Source organism: Talpa occidentalis, unplaced genomic scaffold (genome assembly GCF_014898055.3).
Source record: "Talpa occidentalis isolate TD23 unplaced genomic scaffold, MPIMG_talOcc4v2.1 talOcc4.7, whole genome shotgun sequence".
Taxonomy (NCBI): domain Eukaryota; kingdom Metazoa; phylum Chordata; class Mammalia; order Eulipotyphla; family Talpidae; genus Talpa; species Talpa occidentalis.
The window spans coordinates 104985290-105004750 of record NW_023605083.1 but is presented as its reverse complement, the minus strand read 5'-3'; positions in this window follow the sequence as shown (position 1 = coordinate 105004750).

The window sequence follows — 19461 nt, the reverse complement described above, 5'->3', positions numbered from 1 at the left end:
CCTGGCAGCTTATGCTTGACTTTTCCCTTTTATTCCACATGAGCTAACTGGCCATCTTAGTGTGGCCCTGCAGGAATATAAACATTTAGAGAATTTTTTGCAATGACAGGAAGAGATAATATGTCTGAAGTCAGTGAGCTGGTTATGTTTAGGAAAATTACCATGGGGTTTAAGATGATGCATTGATGTAATGCAACTGGTGGTTTATGAAAATTCTTTTAGACCAACCTCGGCCATATAAATGCAACCACATTCCTTGGTAGTGAAGAGCAGGCAGGGCACAGCAGAATCATTTTTTAAGTGTTCCATTACTAACCTTCACTTTCTACTTCCCGAGGGAGGAAGGAGGAGAGAATGGGAGGATATTTCAGTGAAAATTTCACTTGAAGCTGCTTGAGTCTACAAGTAGTAAAAGGGAAAAATCCAGAAAGAATTTAGGAAACTAGTCATCTATCTTCAAACTATGATGAGTTATAATGTTCTGCATAACTTCTTTATGAAACTTTAAAAAAGTGGAAATCTGGAAAGATTAATCATCACTTGTGCAAGGGTCAGAAAGGCCCAGATTCATGTCCAAAAACAAGAGGGAAAAAGGTTCCCATTTATTAAAACTGTCAGAAGAATTCCCAGGAATGGAAAATTATATTCTGGGAACTGGGAAGACATCTTGACTTTTTTTTTTATATTTACTAGCTTTATGATGGTAAACGCCAATAATTAGGTTGTTGTAGATGATGTTTAATTTTGCTTATTTAAAAACCTAAGAATACATAATCTATTATGTGCATACATATGCAAATGTTATGAAGCTACCCATGAATAAATACCTAGTCAATGGTTTAAGAGTGTGCTAATGGAGAATTAAAATGGGCAAAAAGTAGAATCCAAATATTTCTATTCCTCTCACTCTGCCAACCTACTATCATGGTCATTTTAAGGCAGTGATTCTTCTCTTTGATGTTCTATTATAAAGTAACTCTTAAGGAAATAGGGGAGTCTGGGAGAATGGACTGGAAGACTTGAGACAGGAAGGAAAAGTACAGGAGAGGGCCAAGGGAGGAGAGGGGAGTCATAATGAATCAGTGTGATCAGCTCTGGAGAAAACTCAGGCTTAGTGAGAGGCCAAACCAGACTTTGCTGTGAGGCCTTTCATCCTTCTGACACTCTGTTCTGCAGACAATGAAATATGACTTCGTATTGATGAAAAGTTCTTTTCATCTAACGAAAGAGGTTCAGAGAGCAGCATACACTTAGACTGAAGACGTTTTGAGAATGTAAAAGGTAGACTTTCCGACCAGCATGCTGTGTGGAGCTGACACAGTGCAGGCAGGTCAACACCCAGGAGCTCAAGTACAGCTCAGCCAGTCAGCACTTCCGGTTGAAGTTGCACAAGACTCAAAAGTTGTTTAAATCAGTTGAAGATGCTTACACTGGCAGTGCTCACACATTACCAGGGCATCTGGTTAAAATGCAGATGCTGATGCAGCAGATTGAGTGGGACCCTGACAAGTGTCAGGGGCTGTTGATACTGCAACCCCCCCACCCAAGGCCATGCTTTGAATAACAATGGTTAAAACTCAGGGTCAGAGGCCTCCCTGGTGGCCTATCCACCACCCCTCCCCACCCCACCCCCAGGGAGCTGACCCAGATGGCGAGCAGACCTCTCCTGTTTTGCCTGCTGCTCCCTTCAGCAGTGTATTTCTGTAGATCTACCTGCTCTGCTCCCCATTCTATCTCTGGTGAATCCTCTCACTCTCCACCCCGCACCTCTGGTCTGCACCCTAGTTGTTCTACACAAAAATAAATAAATCTTTTTTAAAAAACCCAAAAAACAAAACTCAGGGTCATAATCGTTTTGTACACCAAGGGGTCTGGAGGCTAGACACTCCCAAGTAGACAGAGATTATCAAAGCAGACTAACTCCATTTTCCCTCCTGCCATCCTCTGCGGGGGTGCATCTCTCCTGGTGGCAAATGTCACATCTTCACACCAGAGCTTCTGTTGTTGTCAGAGGAAACTTTTCCCTTCTTGCACCGCAGCAGATGTCCCTGAAGCCAGGATTGCTTTTGGGCTTCAGCTCGGGATGGCAGCCTCTGTCATCATGGCAGTGCTTTGGGAAGGACCACAATTGGGCCACTCCAGTGGTGTCTTCCTACCACCCAGACAGCAGACACAAGAGGGATAATGCCTCCATCATGGGAATTCACGTAATAAGGAAAATAAAATTACGGTAAAGCATATTTGAGAATTTTGATAAAAAACCTTTTAGGCCAGGAAACTGATATTACCTAGCTAGCAATTGGAGATTGTTCCTTATCTATTCTCTGATGATCTTCAGCATTCCGTTAAGTCTTGAGGTTTCCCCCACTCTCATCTGTACTAGGGAATGGGAAACAGGGTGTACCCTCCCTTCATATTAAAGTAGATGAGGTAGAATTTGTATTAAATTACATGGCTAAGATTTTATATAGAAAATTCAAATACAGCACTTGGTACACAGTAAACATTCAACAAACATAAAGCTCTATACGAATTTAAAAAGCATAATCACTTTACTTGAGTGTGTGTTTGGTATAAGAAGCTGGATCATATAGTTTGCCTCTACTTTCAGCTTATCTATGCAGATTAGAATAAAGTCCCATCACTGTTCCTGGGATGGCTCAGTAAGTCCATGTAGCTACAGATGGGACATCTGCTGACAGATGTCAGGGGTGTGGGCCACTCTTGAATGACTGGGCTTGCAAATCCAAACTGGAAAAGTGGCAGTACATATTCAAAACACCTACAAAAACAGATTTTCACTAGTTGACAGTAACAAAAATATCACTAAGTATTTAAGTCTTTACGTCCACGAATTCATTGAACCAGCTTCTCAATTGAAAAAGAATGTCAGAAACACAGACGCTATTATGATTTCACTCACATGTGGAATCTTTTTTTAAAAAAAAGATTTGTTTATGCATGCAAGAACTGGGGTACAGGCCAAAGTTGTGGTGTAGGTGAGAGGATTCACCAGAGGGAGTGGGGAGCTGAACAGGCAGCTCTACTGAAATACACTGCTGAGGGGAGCAGTGGGCGAGACAGAAGAATCTGCTGTGCCATGTGGGTTAAGTCCCTGGTGGCTGGGGATCGAACTCTTGCTGCAGTGGCTGGGGATAGCTTAATAGCACTGTCTTTAACCCCTGCGCCACGAGGGAGGCCCTACATGTGGAATCTTAAAACAAATGAGCAACAAAAAAAGCCTAGCTCATAGACTTGGAGAACTGACTGATGATTGCCAGAGGTGGAGTTTAGGGAATGGGCAAAATCGATGAAGGAGTCAAAAGGTGCCAGCTCCAGTTATAAAATAAATAAATCATGGGGGGTATAATGTATAACATAGTGACTATAGTTAATAATACTGTATTGCATATTTGAAATGTGCTGACAGTATATTTTAAAAGTCTTTGTCACAATAAAAAAAATTTTTTTTTAAAAAAGATTTAGTTATTTATTTATACAAGCACTGGGTACAGTCCGAGGCTCGGGAGGGTGAGAGAATTCACTAGAGCCAGAGCGGGGAACAGAACAGGCAGACTGACGAAGTACACTGGTGAGGGGAGAAGCGGGCGCTGCAGGAGAGGTCTGCGCGCCATGTGGGACCCTCACCAGCAGCAGGGGATCCAACAGGCGCTGCAGAGGCTGCGGGCAGTTTCGCAGCCCAGCGCTCAACCACTGCGCCACCAGGGGTGGCCCTTGATAAAAAAATATTTTATAACTAAGTATTATAGCAATGTTAACTAGATTTACTGTGATGCTCATTTGGCAATATATACAAATATCAAATCATGTCATACACCTGAAACTAATATAATGTTTATGTCAATTATACCACAATTAAAAAAAAAGGTTTAAATGGATTATAATACACAGGTTAAAAGAGAATCTTCCAGACATTAGTAATATTGTTTTAATGGGGAGGAGGGAGCTCTTCTTTGTGGAATAATACTTGTTAATAAATGTAGAAGTAATGAAGGAACTCAGCAATTAAATTTTGCTAGCACCGAGGTAATAACTGATTTCGGCAAGGATTAGCAGTGATCCTAAAACCAAGTAAGGAGTTGCCAGGCACACAACCTCAAAGCCTCACTGCAAGGTTGTTTCATCATTACCAAGAGGAGAAGATTCACTCTGGAGACAAGATGCAGTTTGTCATAACCCAGTCACTGGGCAGCCAGTGTGTTAGAGGAAGAACACAGCTCTGCCCGTACGTTTCCCACCATGGAGGGTCACCCTTACTCGAATCATCATGAACAGTTTGGCATGTGCAGACAATACCTCCTAGACACTGGTCTAGACTCTTCAAAATGCCAAGATCATGAAAAGCAAGTAAAAGTAGGACTCTTCTAAATAAAATGAGACTAAACAGCCACATGACCCAAAGAGAATGCATGATCTTTGATGGTATCCAGAATTTAAAAAGAAAAATAGCAAAGGCAGTGAAGATCAGTTTGGTGACAACTGGGGAAATTTTAATATCAAATTTAATTTTAATGTTAAATATTGAATTTGGGGTTTACTAATGATATTGTGGTCAATAGAGATTGTCCTTGTTTTGGGGAGATGAACATTGATGTAGAGGTAATAATTGTAGTTTATTTCAAATAGTTTACCTGAGTGTGGGAGTGTAAAGAGAGAAAGCAAATGTGGCAAAATATTAACAACTAGTGATTTTGAAAGGAGAGTTTATGGGTGTTCATTATCTAATACCTCAATAACTGTGAGTTTGAAATATTTTAAAAGAAATTGGGGGTAATCCACCTGATGAAGGTATACCTACACTTGACACATTAGTCTATGGAGTATAGTTTTATATATATATATATATATATATATATATATATATATATATGAATTACATGATTTTTATTACTTAAAGTAGACCATAATTTCACTTAGCAGGAATCAAGAAATATTAGTAAGAACGACACTGTAAGTTCCTACAGGGGTTTTAGGCTCTAGAGCAGAGACTTGCACACAATAGGCATGACATTCTTTTTTTTTAAATGGGTTTACATTTTTTCCACCCACTTGGGTTAAAAATTCAGATGCAAAGATTCCTACCACAAGGGTCTCTCACAGGAGTAGGTGACAAATGAGGAACCTATGGTTGAAGAGATGTTAATATCTTTCAGGAGAGTCAATTCAGTGCATGGCCACAGGGACCATATTCCCCAAACTTAAATGTGGTTGGTGCCCATCAGCTTTGGGACCCCAACTTTGATCTCCTTACTTTTATTGGGTCATTAGTAGATTGGTGGAGAAATAAAGGAGAGGTTTGCAAAATCACTTTATAAAACAAGTAAGCTCTTAAATCCTGATGATAGTGAAATGGTTGTTGTAGAGAATAACAATTTTCCATTAAAATCGAGGGCTGAGATTTCCAGAGCATTCCAAATGAAGACTCCAGACAACATGGAATCACCATTGGAGGAGGCAGTTCCCAACAGCATTTTGTTAGTACTCTTCATCATGGCATAATTATTTAGAGTAGCAACCCAGTATTATCTTCTAATGAAAAAATCCCCAGAATGGAGATTTATGAAGGTAAAGAAAATCTACAGCTTCTAAACATACAAAATTATACCTAGTCATTTGTTGAGTATCTCAGCAGAAATTCATTCCCGAGCATTTACTATTCCTACCTGTGCATTTCCTGAAATAAATTTCTTTTTTTTTTTTTTAAATATTTATTTGTTTATTTATTTATACAAGCACTGGGTATAGTCAGAAGCACAGGAGGGTGAGAGAATTCACCAGAGCCAGAGCGGGGAGCAGAGCAGGCAGAAGGACCGAAGTACACTGCTGAGGGGAGCAGCGGGCGGCAGGAGAGGTCTGCACGCCATGTGGGACCCTCCTCCTGTGGCCGGGGAGCAGCCAGGGATCGAACAGGCGCTGCAGAAGCTACGGGCAGCTTCACAACCCAGGGCTCAACCGCAGCACCACTGGGGAGGCCCTGAAATAAATTTCTTAACAGATCTTTTCTTCTCTAGGTTTTCATGTCAAGAAGTCAGAGTGTGGGTGTTAAATATTCATAACTTTTTGCTATTTATTAGAAGCACTTGTATCTGAATGAGACTTTTTAAGGCTCTTCTTTATTCCAATTCTCTATGCTTATCAACACCAAAAATTAATGTCTGGTTTTCAGAAGCAACAATCACAGTCCTGCTTTCTTCTTACATTCATCTTTCCTGTTGCTTCGACCTAAATACCAGCTCTTCTGAAGACTCAAAGCCCCTTTTACAGTCAGAGCATCTCAACATCAGCAAGAAATGACAACTGACCTCTTAAGAAAGGCGGAAGAGGAAACCACAAAAGGCAAATCACTAGAACTTCTTCCTACTGTCAGATGAACTTTCCAGCACTGTCTGGCTTTGGCACCAGGCCTTCACAGCTCAATACTCATCCTCTAATTTAAAGTCCTCTTTCAGTTGTTTAGGAGCATGAATATTGACTAGAATCATGAATAAATTGATGGTTGTTGATGTTTAAGTCCAGAGTTCAGACTTCACCATCTGGGTAGGGGTTACTGGGGACAGCTTTTCTCTCCTCTGAGGGAGCAGCTTAAATGGGTGCTGGAAGACCTCCTTCCAGATGGCCTTGCTCCAGGACTGGCCTGTTGGTGCGGGCCCTCAGCTGGAAGTTCTGCGAGGACTATCTACCACAGTCCTCCTCCAAGTGGCTGGGTTGGTCTCACAGCATGGTGGTCTCGGGGAAACAGGGTTTTTTATATGCTTGTTGATGTCCCTCAGAGCCCAAAAGTGGAAGCTGCCAGGATTTTTTAAGGCTTCAGCCTGGGCCTGGCAAGGCCTCACATCTGTCACATTCTCATGGTTAAGGTGAGTCACCAAGGCAGAAGATTCAAGGGGAGGAAACTATGTAAGGGTGTGAATACCAGGAGGTGTGATTACTGGGAGACCCAATCAATCAGGCTACCACATCATTTGAATCATCAAGGAAAGGTAACATTTAGACCCACGGGCTATCTAAAAAGGCAGGTAACTGTATATTATCTTTGGAAATTTTTCCACTCAAAATGCTTACATTTCAAAATAAATATTACTGTTTCAGGGGTTTCATTTTCAGGTCTTATAAGGGTAAATGTGTTCTCAGGCAAAGTGTGGAAAAAAACTATCACTGGGTCAAAACCTTTCTCACCAGCCCAGGATCTGACCACCAGGCACTACAAATGCAAACAAAAGGGCCTTAGGAACAGCAAAAGAGGAAAAAAAAATTGAACAGGGTAGAGGGGGAGGGAGAACTAACAGGGAAGGGGAGAGGCCTGCTTAGCAATCAAGGTGTGAGGTGGACTTGCAGCTACAAGGTGGGGGGAGGGGCAGTGTGTCTGCTCAGGAGGGCACTGCCTTCTGCAACAGCTCCAATGAAAACATGCCTTCATCCTTTTTATTTTTTTCTAAATTTACTTATTTATTTTCTCATATCATTCATTTTTGTACAGTGATTGGTTACTCTCCTCAAGTATAGCCCCAATGGTTCTCACCACTGCAGACCCTGTGATCCATCACTCTAATCTCTCTTGTGCTCTGGTCTCCCCCTGCTTGACCCTTCTCCCTCTCCCTCCCCTTCTGGATGTCTCAGATATATGATCTGCCAGCTAGTTTTGTCTTTTTCCTGACCTTTTTTTTGGTTTCTCTGTATTCCACATACAAGTGAAACCATCTGATATTTATCTTTTTTCCTTCTGATTTATTTTACTTAGCATATACCTTCTAGCTCCATCCATGTTGTCACAAATGGCATGAGTTTATCTTTTTGATTGCTGAGTGGTATTCCATTGTGTATATGTACCATAACTTTTTGATCCATTTGTCTATTTGGAGGCATTTAGGGTGTTTCCATATCTTGGCTATTGTAAATAGTGCTGCTCTAAAAATAGGGGTGCAGATTTCTTTTCTCATTCATGTTTTTGTGTCCTTTGGGTAGATTCCTAGCAGTAGATGCTAAGTTATATGTTAACTCCATTCTTAGTGTTTTGAGGCACCTCAGCATAGCTTTCCACAGTGGCTGGACCAGTTTGCATCCCACCAGCAGCGTAAGAACATGACACTGTGCAGGCATCATTGGACGTCAAGGGGCAGAGCTCCACCCTCTTCTGCACTGGGCCTCCCTGACCAGTGGAATAACTCATTCCTCATTGGTTCTGGATATGACACGTTGCTGTGCATGCTTTAGTTTGTACACAGAATTGTGTGCCTTTTCAGACTGATTGGCAAATGAGCACAAGTTTTGGATGAAGAGGGCCTCCAGCTCAAACTGCCCAGGCTCAAAGCCAGACAAGTATTGTCAAGAGCAGACAAGGGTGTTGGGACCAACCTGTGGAAAGAAGGAGTTCTCAGTTCTTACTGCATTTTCGAGGTCCAACTGTATGCAGACATTGTCAAAAACATCAAACTGCAGGCTGCAGGGAATAGATGTAGAAGAAGAAGCCATAAAGTGGGCCATGGAGTGGAAGCAGTGGTTAATGGCTCTGCTGTCTTCCATGGGAAAAAAAATAACTATGGATCTTCTTTTCAAATAAAAGAAATCTATGTGGCTTCTTTTGTTTGAAGGGAGGATTTGAAGCTCATGTAAATGTCCAGTGAGAATTCTTGTGTGAGGATGTTGGAGCAATATATTGAAGGGAGGGAGGATTTGCATTTATTATGGGATTATGTGTCCAAAGGGATGTCCCTCGTCTCTCACTGAACACCATGCTAAGAAAGAAGATGGTTTTGTAACAGGGTGGTCCCCAGAGGACCTGGAACCTCCCCTTTTCCAGGGACCACTCTTACAATTTCACCTGTGAGTATCTTTGCCACCTAAGCATTGCATGAAAGAATGTAATGTTCTAGTTTGCCTTTCAAACCTTTAAGTACCTTTTAGCTAGGATTCCCAGCATAACAATATGGCACTTTTGCCTCTTCTTGTGCCAAACAATATGATAGAAATGGTCTGAAAATGATTTCATATTGCTTCCAGGCTTGAAACACTGTCTAAGTGATACAAGTTTTATAGTAAATATATTAATGTTAAAGCCACCAAAGCAGTTCCCAATGGTTACCAGGAGAGTCAGCTAGAATAGTAGAATATCTGAAATAAGGATTACAAGTGAGAAGTGCAGTCTTGGGATTGTAGCCAAGGAACACGCAGGAATGTGAGACAACTTAGTAACGAATACGAAAGAACATAAATATGGAAACAACACTGAAGTGGATTGATTTTTGTAGATGTGGGGATATAGGAACGCATTGTAACAGGGTGGTCCCCAGGAAAAAGGGGAGGTTCCAGGTTCTCTGCCCCACCCAAGGGAGGGTGGAACTGAGAAGGGAGGAGCAGAAGCTGGAGAGGAGACTGGAGAAGGAAACAGGATGGAGAGCTAGGAGACCTGGAGGAGGCACATGGAGCAGAGAGACATGAAGAAACTATGCTTGCTTCTTGGTCCTGGACTGGTTGAAACAGATGTGGGTGAGAGACCCGTGGGGAGGTTACCAATGGCAGTTTTTATATTGATTTTAATTTTGCTTTTTTCTTCCCAGACTTGTCTGACTGTTTCTGACCCTGTTCTATAGGTCTCCGCTGGAAGGTGCTTTAGATTGTGGCGGGCTTTTGGGCCTTGCTGTGGGCCAATCCTGTTTGGCTGGACTTTTACCCATGAGGGGATGGGTAACTTTGGGTGCTTGATTTGAAAACTATATTCTTTGTCTTGTCTGTATTGTACATTAATTGTATTAAAGTTCCTTTCCATTAAAGATCTTATATGTTTTGTCTTGATGTGGCAGATGGCAGAACCTATTTAGAACATGTAGGTTTGGGGGTTCTGGGATGCCCCTCTTCCTGCCCTGTAACAGAATATTATAGGAGGCATATCCTCCTCTGCAGGTGTGGGTCTCTTCGAGCTCTCTCTCCTAATGTAGCTGTCAGTATCTTGCTGATCAGGGCCTGTAGGGAGGGAAGCTTTCAGACAGACTGGTTCTGCTTCTCTGGTTAAGCCTTAACCGATACAGCTTTCAAAAATTCCACTCCTAGGGATCTACCCAAAGGATACAAAAACATTGATTAAAAAAAAATCTGTACACCTATGTTTATTGCAGCACTATTTACAATAGGTAAAACCTGGAAACAACCCAAATGCCCAAAAATAGATGACTGGATCAAGAAGATGTGGCATATATACACAATGGAATGTTATTCAGCAATCAAAAAAGATAGACTTCCATTCACAGCAACGTGGATGGAACTAGAAGGAATTATGCTCAGTGAAATAAACCAGAAGGAAAAAGAAAAATATCAGATGGTTTTACTTATAGCTGGGATATAGGGGAACCAAATAAGACATCAGTGTAAAAAAAATAATAACAGTACAAAACACAACAAAGCAAAAACGGACAGTTATAAATCGGAGACATACTTGCAGGAGAGGAGGAGGGAGAGGGATCAGAGGGAGGGAGGGAGGAGCACAGGGGACGGAGGTGATGGTGCACGGGTGCCTTGGAGAAGGAAGCTCTATGGGGACTACACCTGAGGGGGTGGGGGAAGCAAATATTGTTTAAAAATGAACAATGATGTAAAAAATTAATATAAAAATATAGTGGATTAAAAGACCTTTGAAAATATATATGTATATATTCCATTGTGTATAAAAGACTAATTATAATCAAGTAAAAATCAAAATCAACAGGCAACTATAAACCAGAGACACACTAAAGGGGGAGAGAAGGGAGTAGGATCAAAACGGGGGGGGGGCGGGAATTTTATAGGGACTATAACCAAGATGAAAATGCATACATTGTATGCAAATGAAAAATGTTGCAAAAATATATAAAATAAAAAATTAAAAAACAACAACAAAAAAACATATATCCTTCAAAAATAAATGACATTTTAGAGACAAAATTTAACTTCAGCAGAACTACACAAAATATCATCACACTGAAGGAAAATAACACAACTAAACTCCAAAAATTATTTCCTTCAGAAAATAGAGGAGGGGGAATACTTTAGGGGAAAGAATAATTGGCTTCATTTTATGAGGTCAATATAACCTCGCTATAAAACTAAGCAAAGACATTGCAAAAGAATCACAGAAAACAATATCCCTTATGAACACAGATACAAAAGTCTTTGACTAAATACTAGCAAATCAAACCCAGACACTTACCAAAAAGATGACACATTTTGATTAAAGATGGATTGCCCCAGGAATTTAAGGTTGGCTTACTATTTTAAAAAATCATTCAGTGTAATTTACTGCATTAATAGGACAAAAACAAAAAAAATATATAATCATCTCACTAGCTGCAGAAAAAGTGAATTTGATAAAATTCGTCACCCACCTTGTGATTAAAAAAAAAAAACCTTTTAGCCAACAGAGAGGGAATATATTGTAGGCTAGTTGTAGGAAGGAGAACAACTCTATGCACATATAAGGTGTAACGTTTCTGGTGTGTGTAATTTAGCTAAAGGTTGAGGGGGAATTGAAAAGGGGTTTTAAGTCCCCAGTTTTTGGCACTGAGACATCTAAGAGTTTCTTAGCAATCCCCAGGTGAATTGCTCCTTTAATATACACATTTAAGAGTCCACAACTCTAGAGAGGGATTTGAAACCCCCAGAGCAGCCATGCTCTGCTAATGTTTGTGAATTAATGAATGCTCAGCATAATAAGGATGACCAAAAAATCAGAAAATGAAACCTTTGAAGAAAATGTAACCATGATTTAACTCAAAGAAGAGATTGAGGAGTGATGTTATAAAGCTTGTCGAGGATGTTAAGAAGGCAAACACAGGCGTGGAGAACCAAGCAGACTTGCAGACAAATACCCTGAATGGGCACAAAGATTTGGTCACAAGGGTTCCTCCAGATGGTAGGAAGACTCACCTGTGGCACCCGTGGAAGTCTCACAACCCTTGGTGTGAGGATTTTGGATTTTTAAAAAATATTTATTTATTTAGGTATACAAGAACTGGGGTATAGGCCAGAGGTGTGGGGGATGAGAGGATTCACCAGAGACAGAGTGGGGAGCAAAACAGGCAGACTGACTGAAATGCACTGCTGAGGGGAGCAGCCTTGATAGTGTTAGTGCAGAGGGCCTGATTGTGGACACCTGGAGGATGGGTGTGTGCGCATGTGCACACCTGAGCCTAGCGGCTGGGAGAAAAGCAGCGGCAGCGAGAGGAGGAGAGGCTGGCTGCAGAAGAGGTGAGATCTTGCGCGAGAGAATGCAAGAGAGTTCAGGGAATGAGCATAAAGATTCATGGGGGCTGGGAGGCTAAGTTGCCTGCCTGCCTGCCTTCCAGCAACTCTGCCCGGTCTGTGCCTGCCTCAACCTTGCCTGCCAGCCTCTCTGGCTGGTGTGCCTGTGTTCCTGGTTCCCCGAGAAAGCATTAAAGCCTGAAAAATCCGCTGAGAGCTCCGGGTCTCGCTTTGTTCATCCACCCGAATGGACAGTGAACCTACCCTGTGCTTCCTGGCACTACACATGCTTTAAAAGATTTCATCTATCCACCTGATTGCTTTCATTAAGAAAAAACAAATTCTTTTTAGAAACAGGACTTTCTAGTTAGCCTCTATGGCTGTTATATTTGTAAATGTTTGGTTTCTGTTAAGCTCAAAATAACTCATGGAAATGCTAAAATCACCATTGTAGTACTTTAAAGGTCAAAAGACACCATATTGGGGAAATTTGGCTATTTTAGTCTTAAAAATAAACTAAATGTTAAAGAATAGATTGGCTTCTCAGGAGGACACCTGTCTAATAGGATGGACATTGCTTTGGACACTTTGTTAACTTTTAGCCATGATCCTATAGGCTCAGCCGGTGTACAAGTTACAGCTGAAGATGAGTGATAGCGACTTTCCATCACAGGATTCTGGGTTCTTGCAGCTGCTTCCAGTTCACACAGCAGTCTTCATGTACCTTCAGAGCTCAAGGAGCCAACCATACGCATCTGAGCCTAATTTATATCCCTCGGAACATCTCAGCAGTAGCAGGGAGTGTTGTTGCCTCCCATAATTACCTCAGATCAGCTCCCAAAATGGTGTTGACTTATGTGAGTATAAATGTTTCTGTTGGGGATTTCCAAATGTTTAGATTTGAATTTGGGAAACATTTTAGAGAAAATGGCTAACCCAGGGGTTAGCCAGCTCGTGCATAGAAAAGAAGAAGGAAACACAGAAACACTCGTGTCTTCAGGTACTAGAAGTTGAGATGAAGAGCAGGGTGTGGGAGGAGGGAAGGAGAGAAACAAGTCCATGCCTTTTATTGACTGGGGTACAGGAACCTCCAGGACCTTCTGCCTATGGCTGCTGTTGATTTTAAACACACTAATTCCAGTTGTTTATATCCATGTAAAATCAGGCATTCCAACCACAAACATGGTTTATTCAGAAGCAAACAATAAAAGAGAGAACAGATTGGAGAGTGTATTTAAGGTGATACCCATATGCACTTATAAGCAGCTCTGGAGAACTTCCCCCTCAGTTGCAATGGAAGAGAAGCAGTACCATTTCTATGAGAGATACAAGGCTGTTGAATTCTATTGTTTGCTGATTTGCATATGGAAACTCTCTTTTTAGTCTCCCTCATTTAAATCGGGTTCTGCATAAAATATATAAAAGAAAGCATATGTGATAAGCTCTTGGACATCAACCACAGAGATGTAGTTGGTGACAGAATGCCAATGGCAAATAAGGAAAAGCAAAAATCAACAAATGGGACTATATCAAACTGAAAAAAAAAGTCTCTTCAAAGAAGCCATCACAAAAACAAAAAGGCAACCTGTGGACTAGGAGACGATATTTACACATCCAATAGAGGTTAATTTCCAAAAAATATAAAGGACTGGTAATACCGACTAATAAAAAAGCAAATAACCCAATCCAAAAAATGGGTAAACACTAAACACTTCTCCAAAGAAGATGTTCAGATGACCTACAGACACATGAAAAAAATGCTTGACATTACATTATAAGGAAAATGCAAATCAAAACCACAATAACACCTCACCTCACCCAATGAGAAAACAACTATAGCAAAACAACGGAAAACAACAAATGTTGGCAATAATGTGGAAGAAAATAAATACTCATTCACTGTCAGTGGGAGTATAATTTGATGCAGCCTCTATGGAAAAACGGTATGGAAAGTTCTCAAAAGAATACAAATGGAAATGCCAGATGATCCAGCAATACCACTACTAGGTATTCTTTACCCAAAGAATTTGAAAACACTAATATAAAACAAAAAGCTGAATGTACTGCTGTTTGCATCGAGTCACTATTCACCATGGCCCATTCATGGAACCAACCTAAATGCCCACTGATAAATGTTTAGATAAAGAAATTGTGGGATATGTACTCAATGGACTACTACTCCACTATAAAAAAAAGAAATTGAAATAGCGCCTTTGGGGACAAAATGGGTGAATCTTGAGGTGATTATGCTAAGTGAAATAAGTCAGAAAGTGAAAGACAGTTACCAGATGGTTTCACTCATTTACAGAATATAAATAACCCAAGAAAACAAACAGGCAAAACACAGCAAAATAATTCTTAGACTGAAAAATATACTGGTTACTAGAAGGAATGGTGGGTGGGGCAGGGAAGAGAAGAAAGGGGAGGGGGTGTAATGGGGTTGGCACTGGAGCTTTGGAGAAGGGTGTGTGAAGCTGACACACATATGGAAGTGTGAAATTGTACTCCCCATGGAATTTATGCAAACAATTGGTAAATGAATAAAATTTGAAAGAAATGAAAGAAATGAGTAAATCAGGCTCTAAATATTAATGTCCACACTATCCACAAACTCAAGTAAGAACCGTGCATCTTCTCCTAGAGATTTTTTGAGGCCAGTATCTCTCACACTTTAATGTGCTTGGAATCTTCTGAGGATCTTGTTCTTGGGCAAAATCTGAATCAGGAGGTCTGGAGTGGGGCTGAAATTCTGCATTTCTTTTTTTTTTTTTAAGGATTTATTTATTTATCCATACAAGAACCAGGGCATAGGCCAGATGTGCCGGAGGGTGAGAGGATTCACCAGAGACAGAGTGGGGAACAGAACAGGCAGACTGATGAAATACACTGCTGAGGGGAGCAGCGGGCGAGACAGGAGAGGTCTGCTGCGCCATGTGGGACCCTCGCTGGCTGGCCAGGATCAAACTTGCGCTGCAGAGGCTGCAGACAGCTTCACAGCACCCAAATCCTGCATTTCTAACAAGTGCTTAGGTGCTAAGCAATGAGACAACAGGTCTCCAAACAGCCTAATTCCAGAGGTAATGCCCAAGGGAAGGCAGGAGCAAGGCAAAGCAAGTTCTCCAGGAAAGCAAGTTCAAGTCAGAGGCATGAAATGGACCAGGGCAGAAATCTCAACAAGACATTCTCAGTTTCAAGCCCTGCCCACCTCTTATGGGATCCTCATATCTGCAACTTGCCTGTCCTTAGACCAGATCTGAATCACTCATCCCTGGCACCTTTGTTTTCTATTTTGTTACTATCTGTTCTGGTCTTTATTTCCTTTCTTCTACTTTCTGTGGATTTGTGTTCCTGTTCTTTCCCTAATTTCGTCTTTTCTTCTTTCCTAGTGCAGCAGATTCACTTAGGAACTAATTTTTTTCCTAAAGTTTGTTTTAAAATGTTTTCTAACTTGTTCTAATTTCTTCTTTGATCCATTGGCTTTTAGAAGTATAATCCTTATAGTCAAATATAAAAATATTTTTAAAAATTTTTAAATTTTATATATTTTTTATATCATTTTTCATTTTTTGCACAATGTATGCATTTTCATCTTGGTTATAGTCCCCATACAATTCCCACCCCACCTTGTTTTGATCCCACTCCTTCTCTCTCCCCTTCCCCCCTGTAGTGTGCATGGATGGAGCTGGAAGGGATCATGCTCACTGAAATAAGTCAGAAAGAAAAAGAAAAATACCGGATGGTCTCACTCATAGCAGGAATTTAGAAAACCTAAATAAGGGACCAGGAAAAAGACTAATTATAAAAAAGTAAAAATCAAAATCAACAAGCAACTATAAAAATATTTTTAGGTTTCCTTTTGTTATAGCTTTCTAGCATAACAGGAGTGTGATCAGAGGAAAAAAAAACTAATTATACCATCTTTAAAATGTGTTGAGAGGTATTATGTGGCCAATATTTGTAAATGTTCCATGTGTGCTTGAAAACATTGTCTATTCTGGGGTTTCAAGATACAGTGCTTTATTATATTTCAATGATTTTAAGATTTCCACATCTTAATATCTTGAAAGGTAATACGCATTTTATAATAAAAGAGGGACAAGTGACAATTTGTGATGTGGTCATTGCCTGTCCATGGGTGTCTGCCAATGCAGGGGTGCGACTGAGCAAATCAGTCTCCTAACTGTCTAGCAGACAAATCATTGAAGGACTGTTTGAGAAAGAAACATGCATCTTCATTTTATCTGAAAATGTTCTGTTGTCACCTTCAGATGGGACCACCCATGAAGGCTTAGAAGTAGCATCACTGGTAGGAATGGGGCCTTGACTCAAGAATGCTGTATCTCACCCTTCCCAATGTCAGAGGCTTATAATGTGAAGCAGGAACATTGAAAGGCATTGAGTCTTAAATCAATTCCAAAGAAAAAAATGTTTGGTCTTAGAGATGTCTGATTCAATTTATTTCTCTTATATTTTCCTTTTGACATATGTATAAGAACACCATTTTTTTGTGCAAAAGAGCTTTCTCAATAAACATGGAATAACAGTTCTAAGCTATGAGAAAGCATAATGTCTCGGTCAACACTTTTTTTTTAGTTGTCTTTCAAATAACAGTGTTACAGTCAGTGATTTCCCAGAATCAAGCAAATATGGCTTGTAGACCAATTAGGTCAAGATTATAGTGGTCAAATCTCCCCTTCTAGATTTTTTGGTTGTTATTCTGTCAGTTACATATATGCATATATACTAAGCTTGCCCACTATGATAATAGATTTTTGAAGTTCTATCAAGTTTTATTTTTTTTTACTTTACATATTTTCAGGCTAAGTTGTCCATCTGAATTCAATAGTTTATTATTCACATAGTGACTCTCACTGTCTCCAGTAGTGCTTTTTCCCTCAAAGTATATTTTGTATTAACGTAGCTATTCCAATTTCATTTTGTTTAGTGCTAACTAGTATTTAAAAAAAAATTTACTGAGGTTACATTACATTAGAACATTATATATGTTTCCTGTGTACTTTTTTCCATCTTTTATTTCAACCCTTATGTATCCTTATGTCTGCAATGTCTTTCTACAATGTCTATCCTTATGTCTATTGGTCCACTGTTCTACACATTCTTTTCATTTTCATTCTTTTACGTTTTTTGTATTGACTAATCTTTTGTTGCATTTTTCCTCTATTAGTTGCAAAGTTATATAATCATTTTCTAGTCTTGGAGTGGTTTAACTGTTACTTTTAAAAAGACAAAACATGTCTTTGACTTACTTAGGTCTAGTATCAATTGTTATTTATATTCCTCTCCCAGCCCATAAAAGAACCTCAGAACACTGAACTCGATTTACCTCATCCCTTTACCTTGTTCATTTCTACGTGCTCTTTTTGTTGTGTGCTTGAATTTTTCACCATATAAGACGTATGTGCCAACTCATTGCTTTTCACTTCTTCCTGCATCTTTGACTTTCCATCTGGCACTGTTTCCCTTCACTCAAAAAGCACAACAGAGAAAGTGTTCTTGTTGAAAATGATTGAAGGTTCCTTCAGTAAATCAATGTGTTTCCCTCAGGACCTGCCATATCTTCCCCTGGCTTTGGCTTCCCGTGGCTTCAAGGTTCATATTCAAGTTAAGTTGCAACATGAACCAGTTAGGCACTGCTGGACCTAACCTAAATGGAAAAAAAATTACTGTACCCTCCAAGCTCAGAGCCTGGTTCACAAATACCAGCAAAAGCTAAAGGAGTCCACAAAGGATCAGAAGCTGCTTTTAAAGGAGGGAGAACATGAAGTTGAATAAAGAAAGCTATCTGAGTTAGAATATTTAGAGTTATTTCCCCAATAAATCTCACATGTCTAATTCCTTGTTTGAAACTGCTTCTTGGTGCCCCCAAACTGACACAGGCCTGTACTGTAGGCCAGCTTCATCCAACAGTCACGCTGCCTTCCCTTCCCTTCCACTGTGTTGATTCCAAGGACAATCTTAACAAATCTCTAATGTGCCAAGGTCTACTTCCTGGGTAACCCACAGGTGACCACTGCCCCTGAAAGACCTTCACTTCTGTTCTGCCTTCATCCCTTTCCATTTATTCCTAAGCTCTCACTTTTCATTTTCTACCATTGTATTATTTCCTCTTCTATTTTTAAGAATATTTTATATAATTCTTATATCATTTTCATTTTTGCACAATGTATGCATTTTCATTTTGTTATATTCCCCATACAATTGCACCCCCCTTATTTTGACCCTAATCCTACCACCCCACTCTGTAGTGTGTCTCTGGTTTATAGTCGCTTGTTGATTTTGATTTTTTCTTTATTATAGTTAGTCTTTTTCCTGGTCCCTATTTAGGATTTCTAAATTCCTGCTATGAGTGAGACCATCCCTAACATCTTTTTTAAGTTCTTATTTCAATGAGATTATATTCTCTTTAATTTCCTTAAGCTCCTAGGGAAATATTAATTCATGTTTTTTTTTCTTTTTCTTCTGATGGATATTCATCTACCTATACTGGCTATTACTTTTCTATTTTTGGAGGAGAATTATTCATATTAAAGTAAATTCTCCTGGATTAGCTCTGTGCTGAGAACTTTGTAGGGAAAAAACAGATTGAAGTGGGGGAGTGGTAACTTTAACTCAGGTGTGACTCCTGGAAGGACTTATGACATGGGTCCTTCCAAGCAATCTCAATGATTTTTCATTTCCTGGTAATCATTCCTCTGTAATTTGCAGCAAAACCATGATGTTTCAGGATATTTGGGATATTAAGACTAAGATTAAACTGACTCAATTGAGGTCTGCACCTCTTGTTCTTTGCAGAAAAGCTGGGCCTTTTTATGGCTTCCTCCTAGTCCTGGGTCACCTGCAATAATGCATGTGAATCCTTCAGGCTGGACCTTCAGTTGAACGCTAGGATCGTGTCTCTGTCGGCTAGGAAAGGTCTTTTGTGAGTTGCATATTCTTGCAGGTGTAATGTATCAATCCGGTCCCTTGGGTATGGCAGTTATCCTTTGTAACACTGAGTGTTGCTTGTATTTTTGATGAAAATGGTATTTTCTTCTCTATTGCTCTTTCATTTTGTTGTTTTAAAATGGCCACTGGGAAGGAGAGTAAACTGGGCCAGAAGAGGTTTTTACAAGATATTTACATTTTATTCTTTTAAAAAAATCCATTTTAGTTTAGTTTACCTTTAACAACATAGTTTAATTAGTAGGAAATTGGAAACACAAATTACAGAAG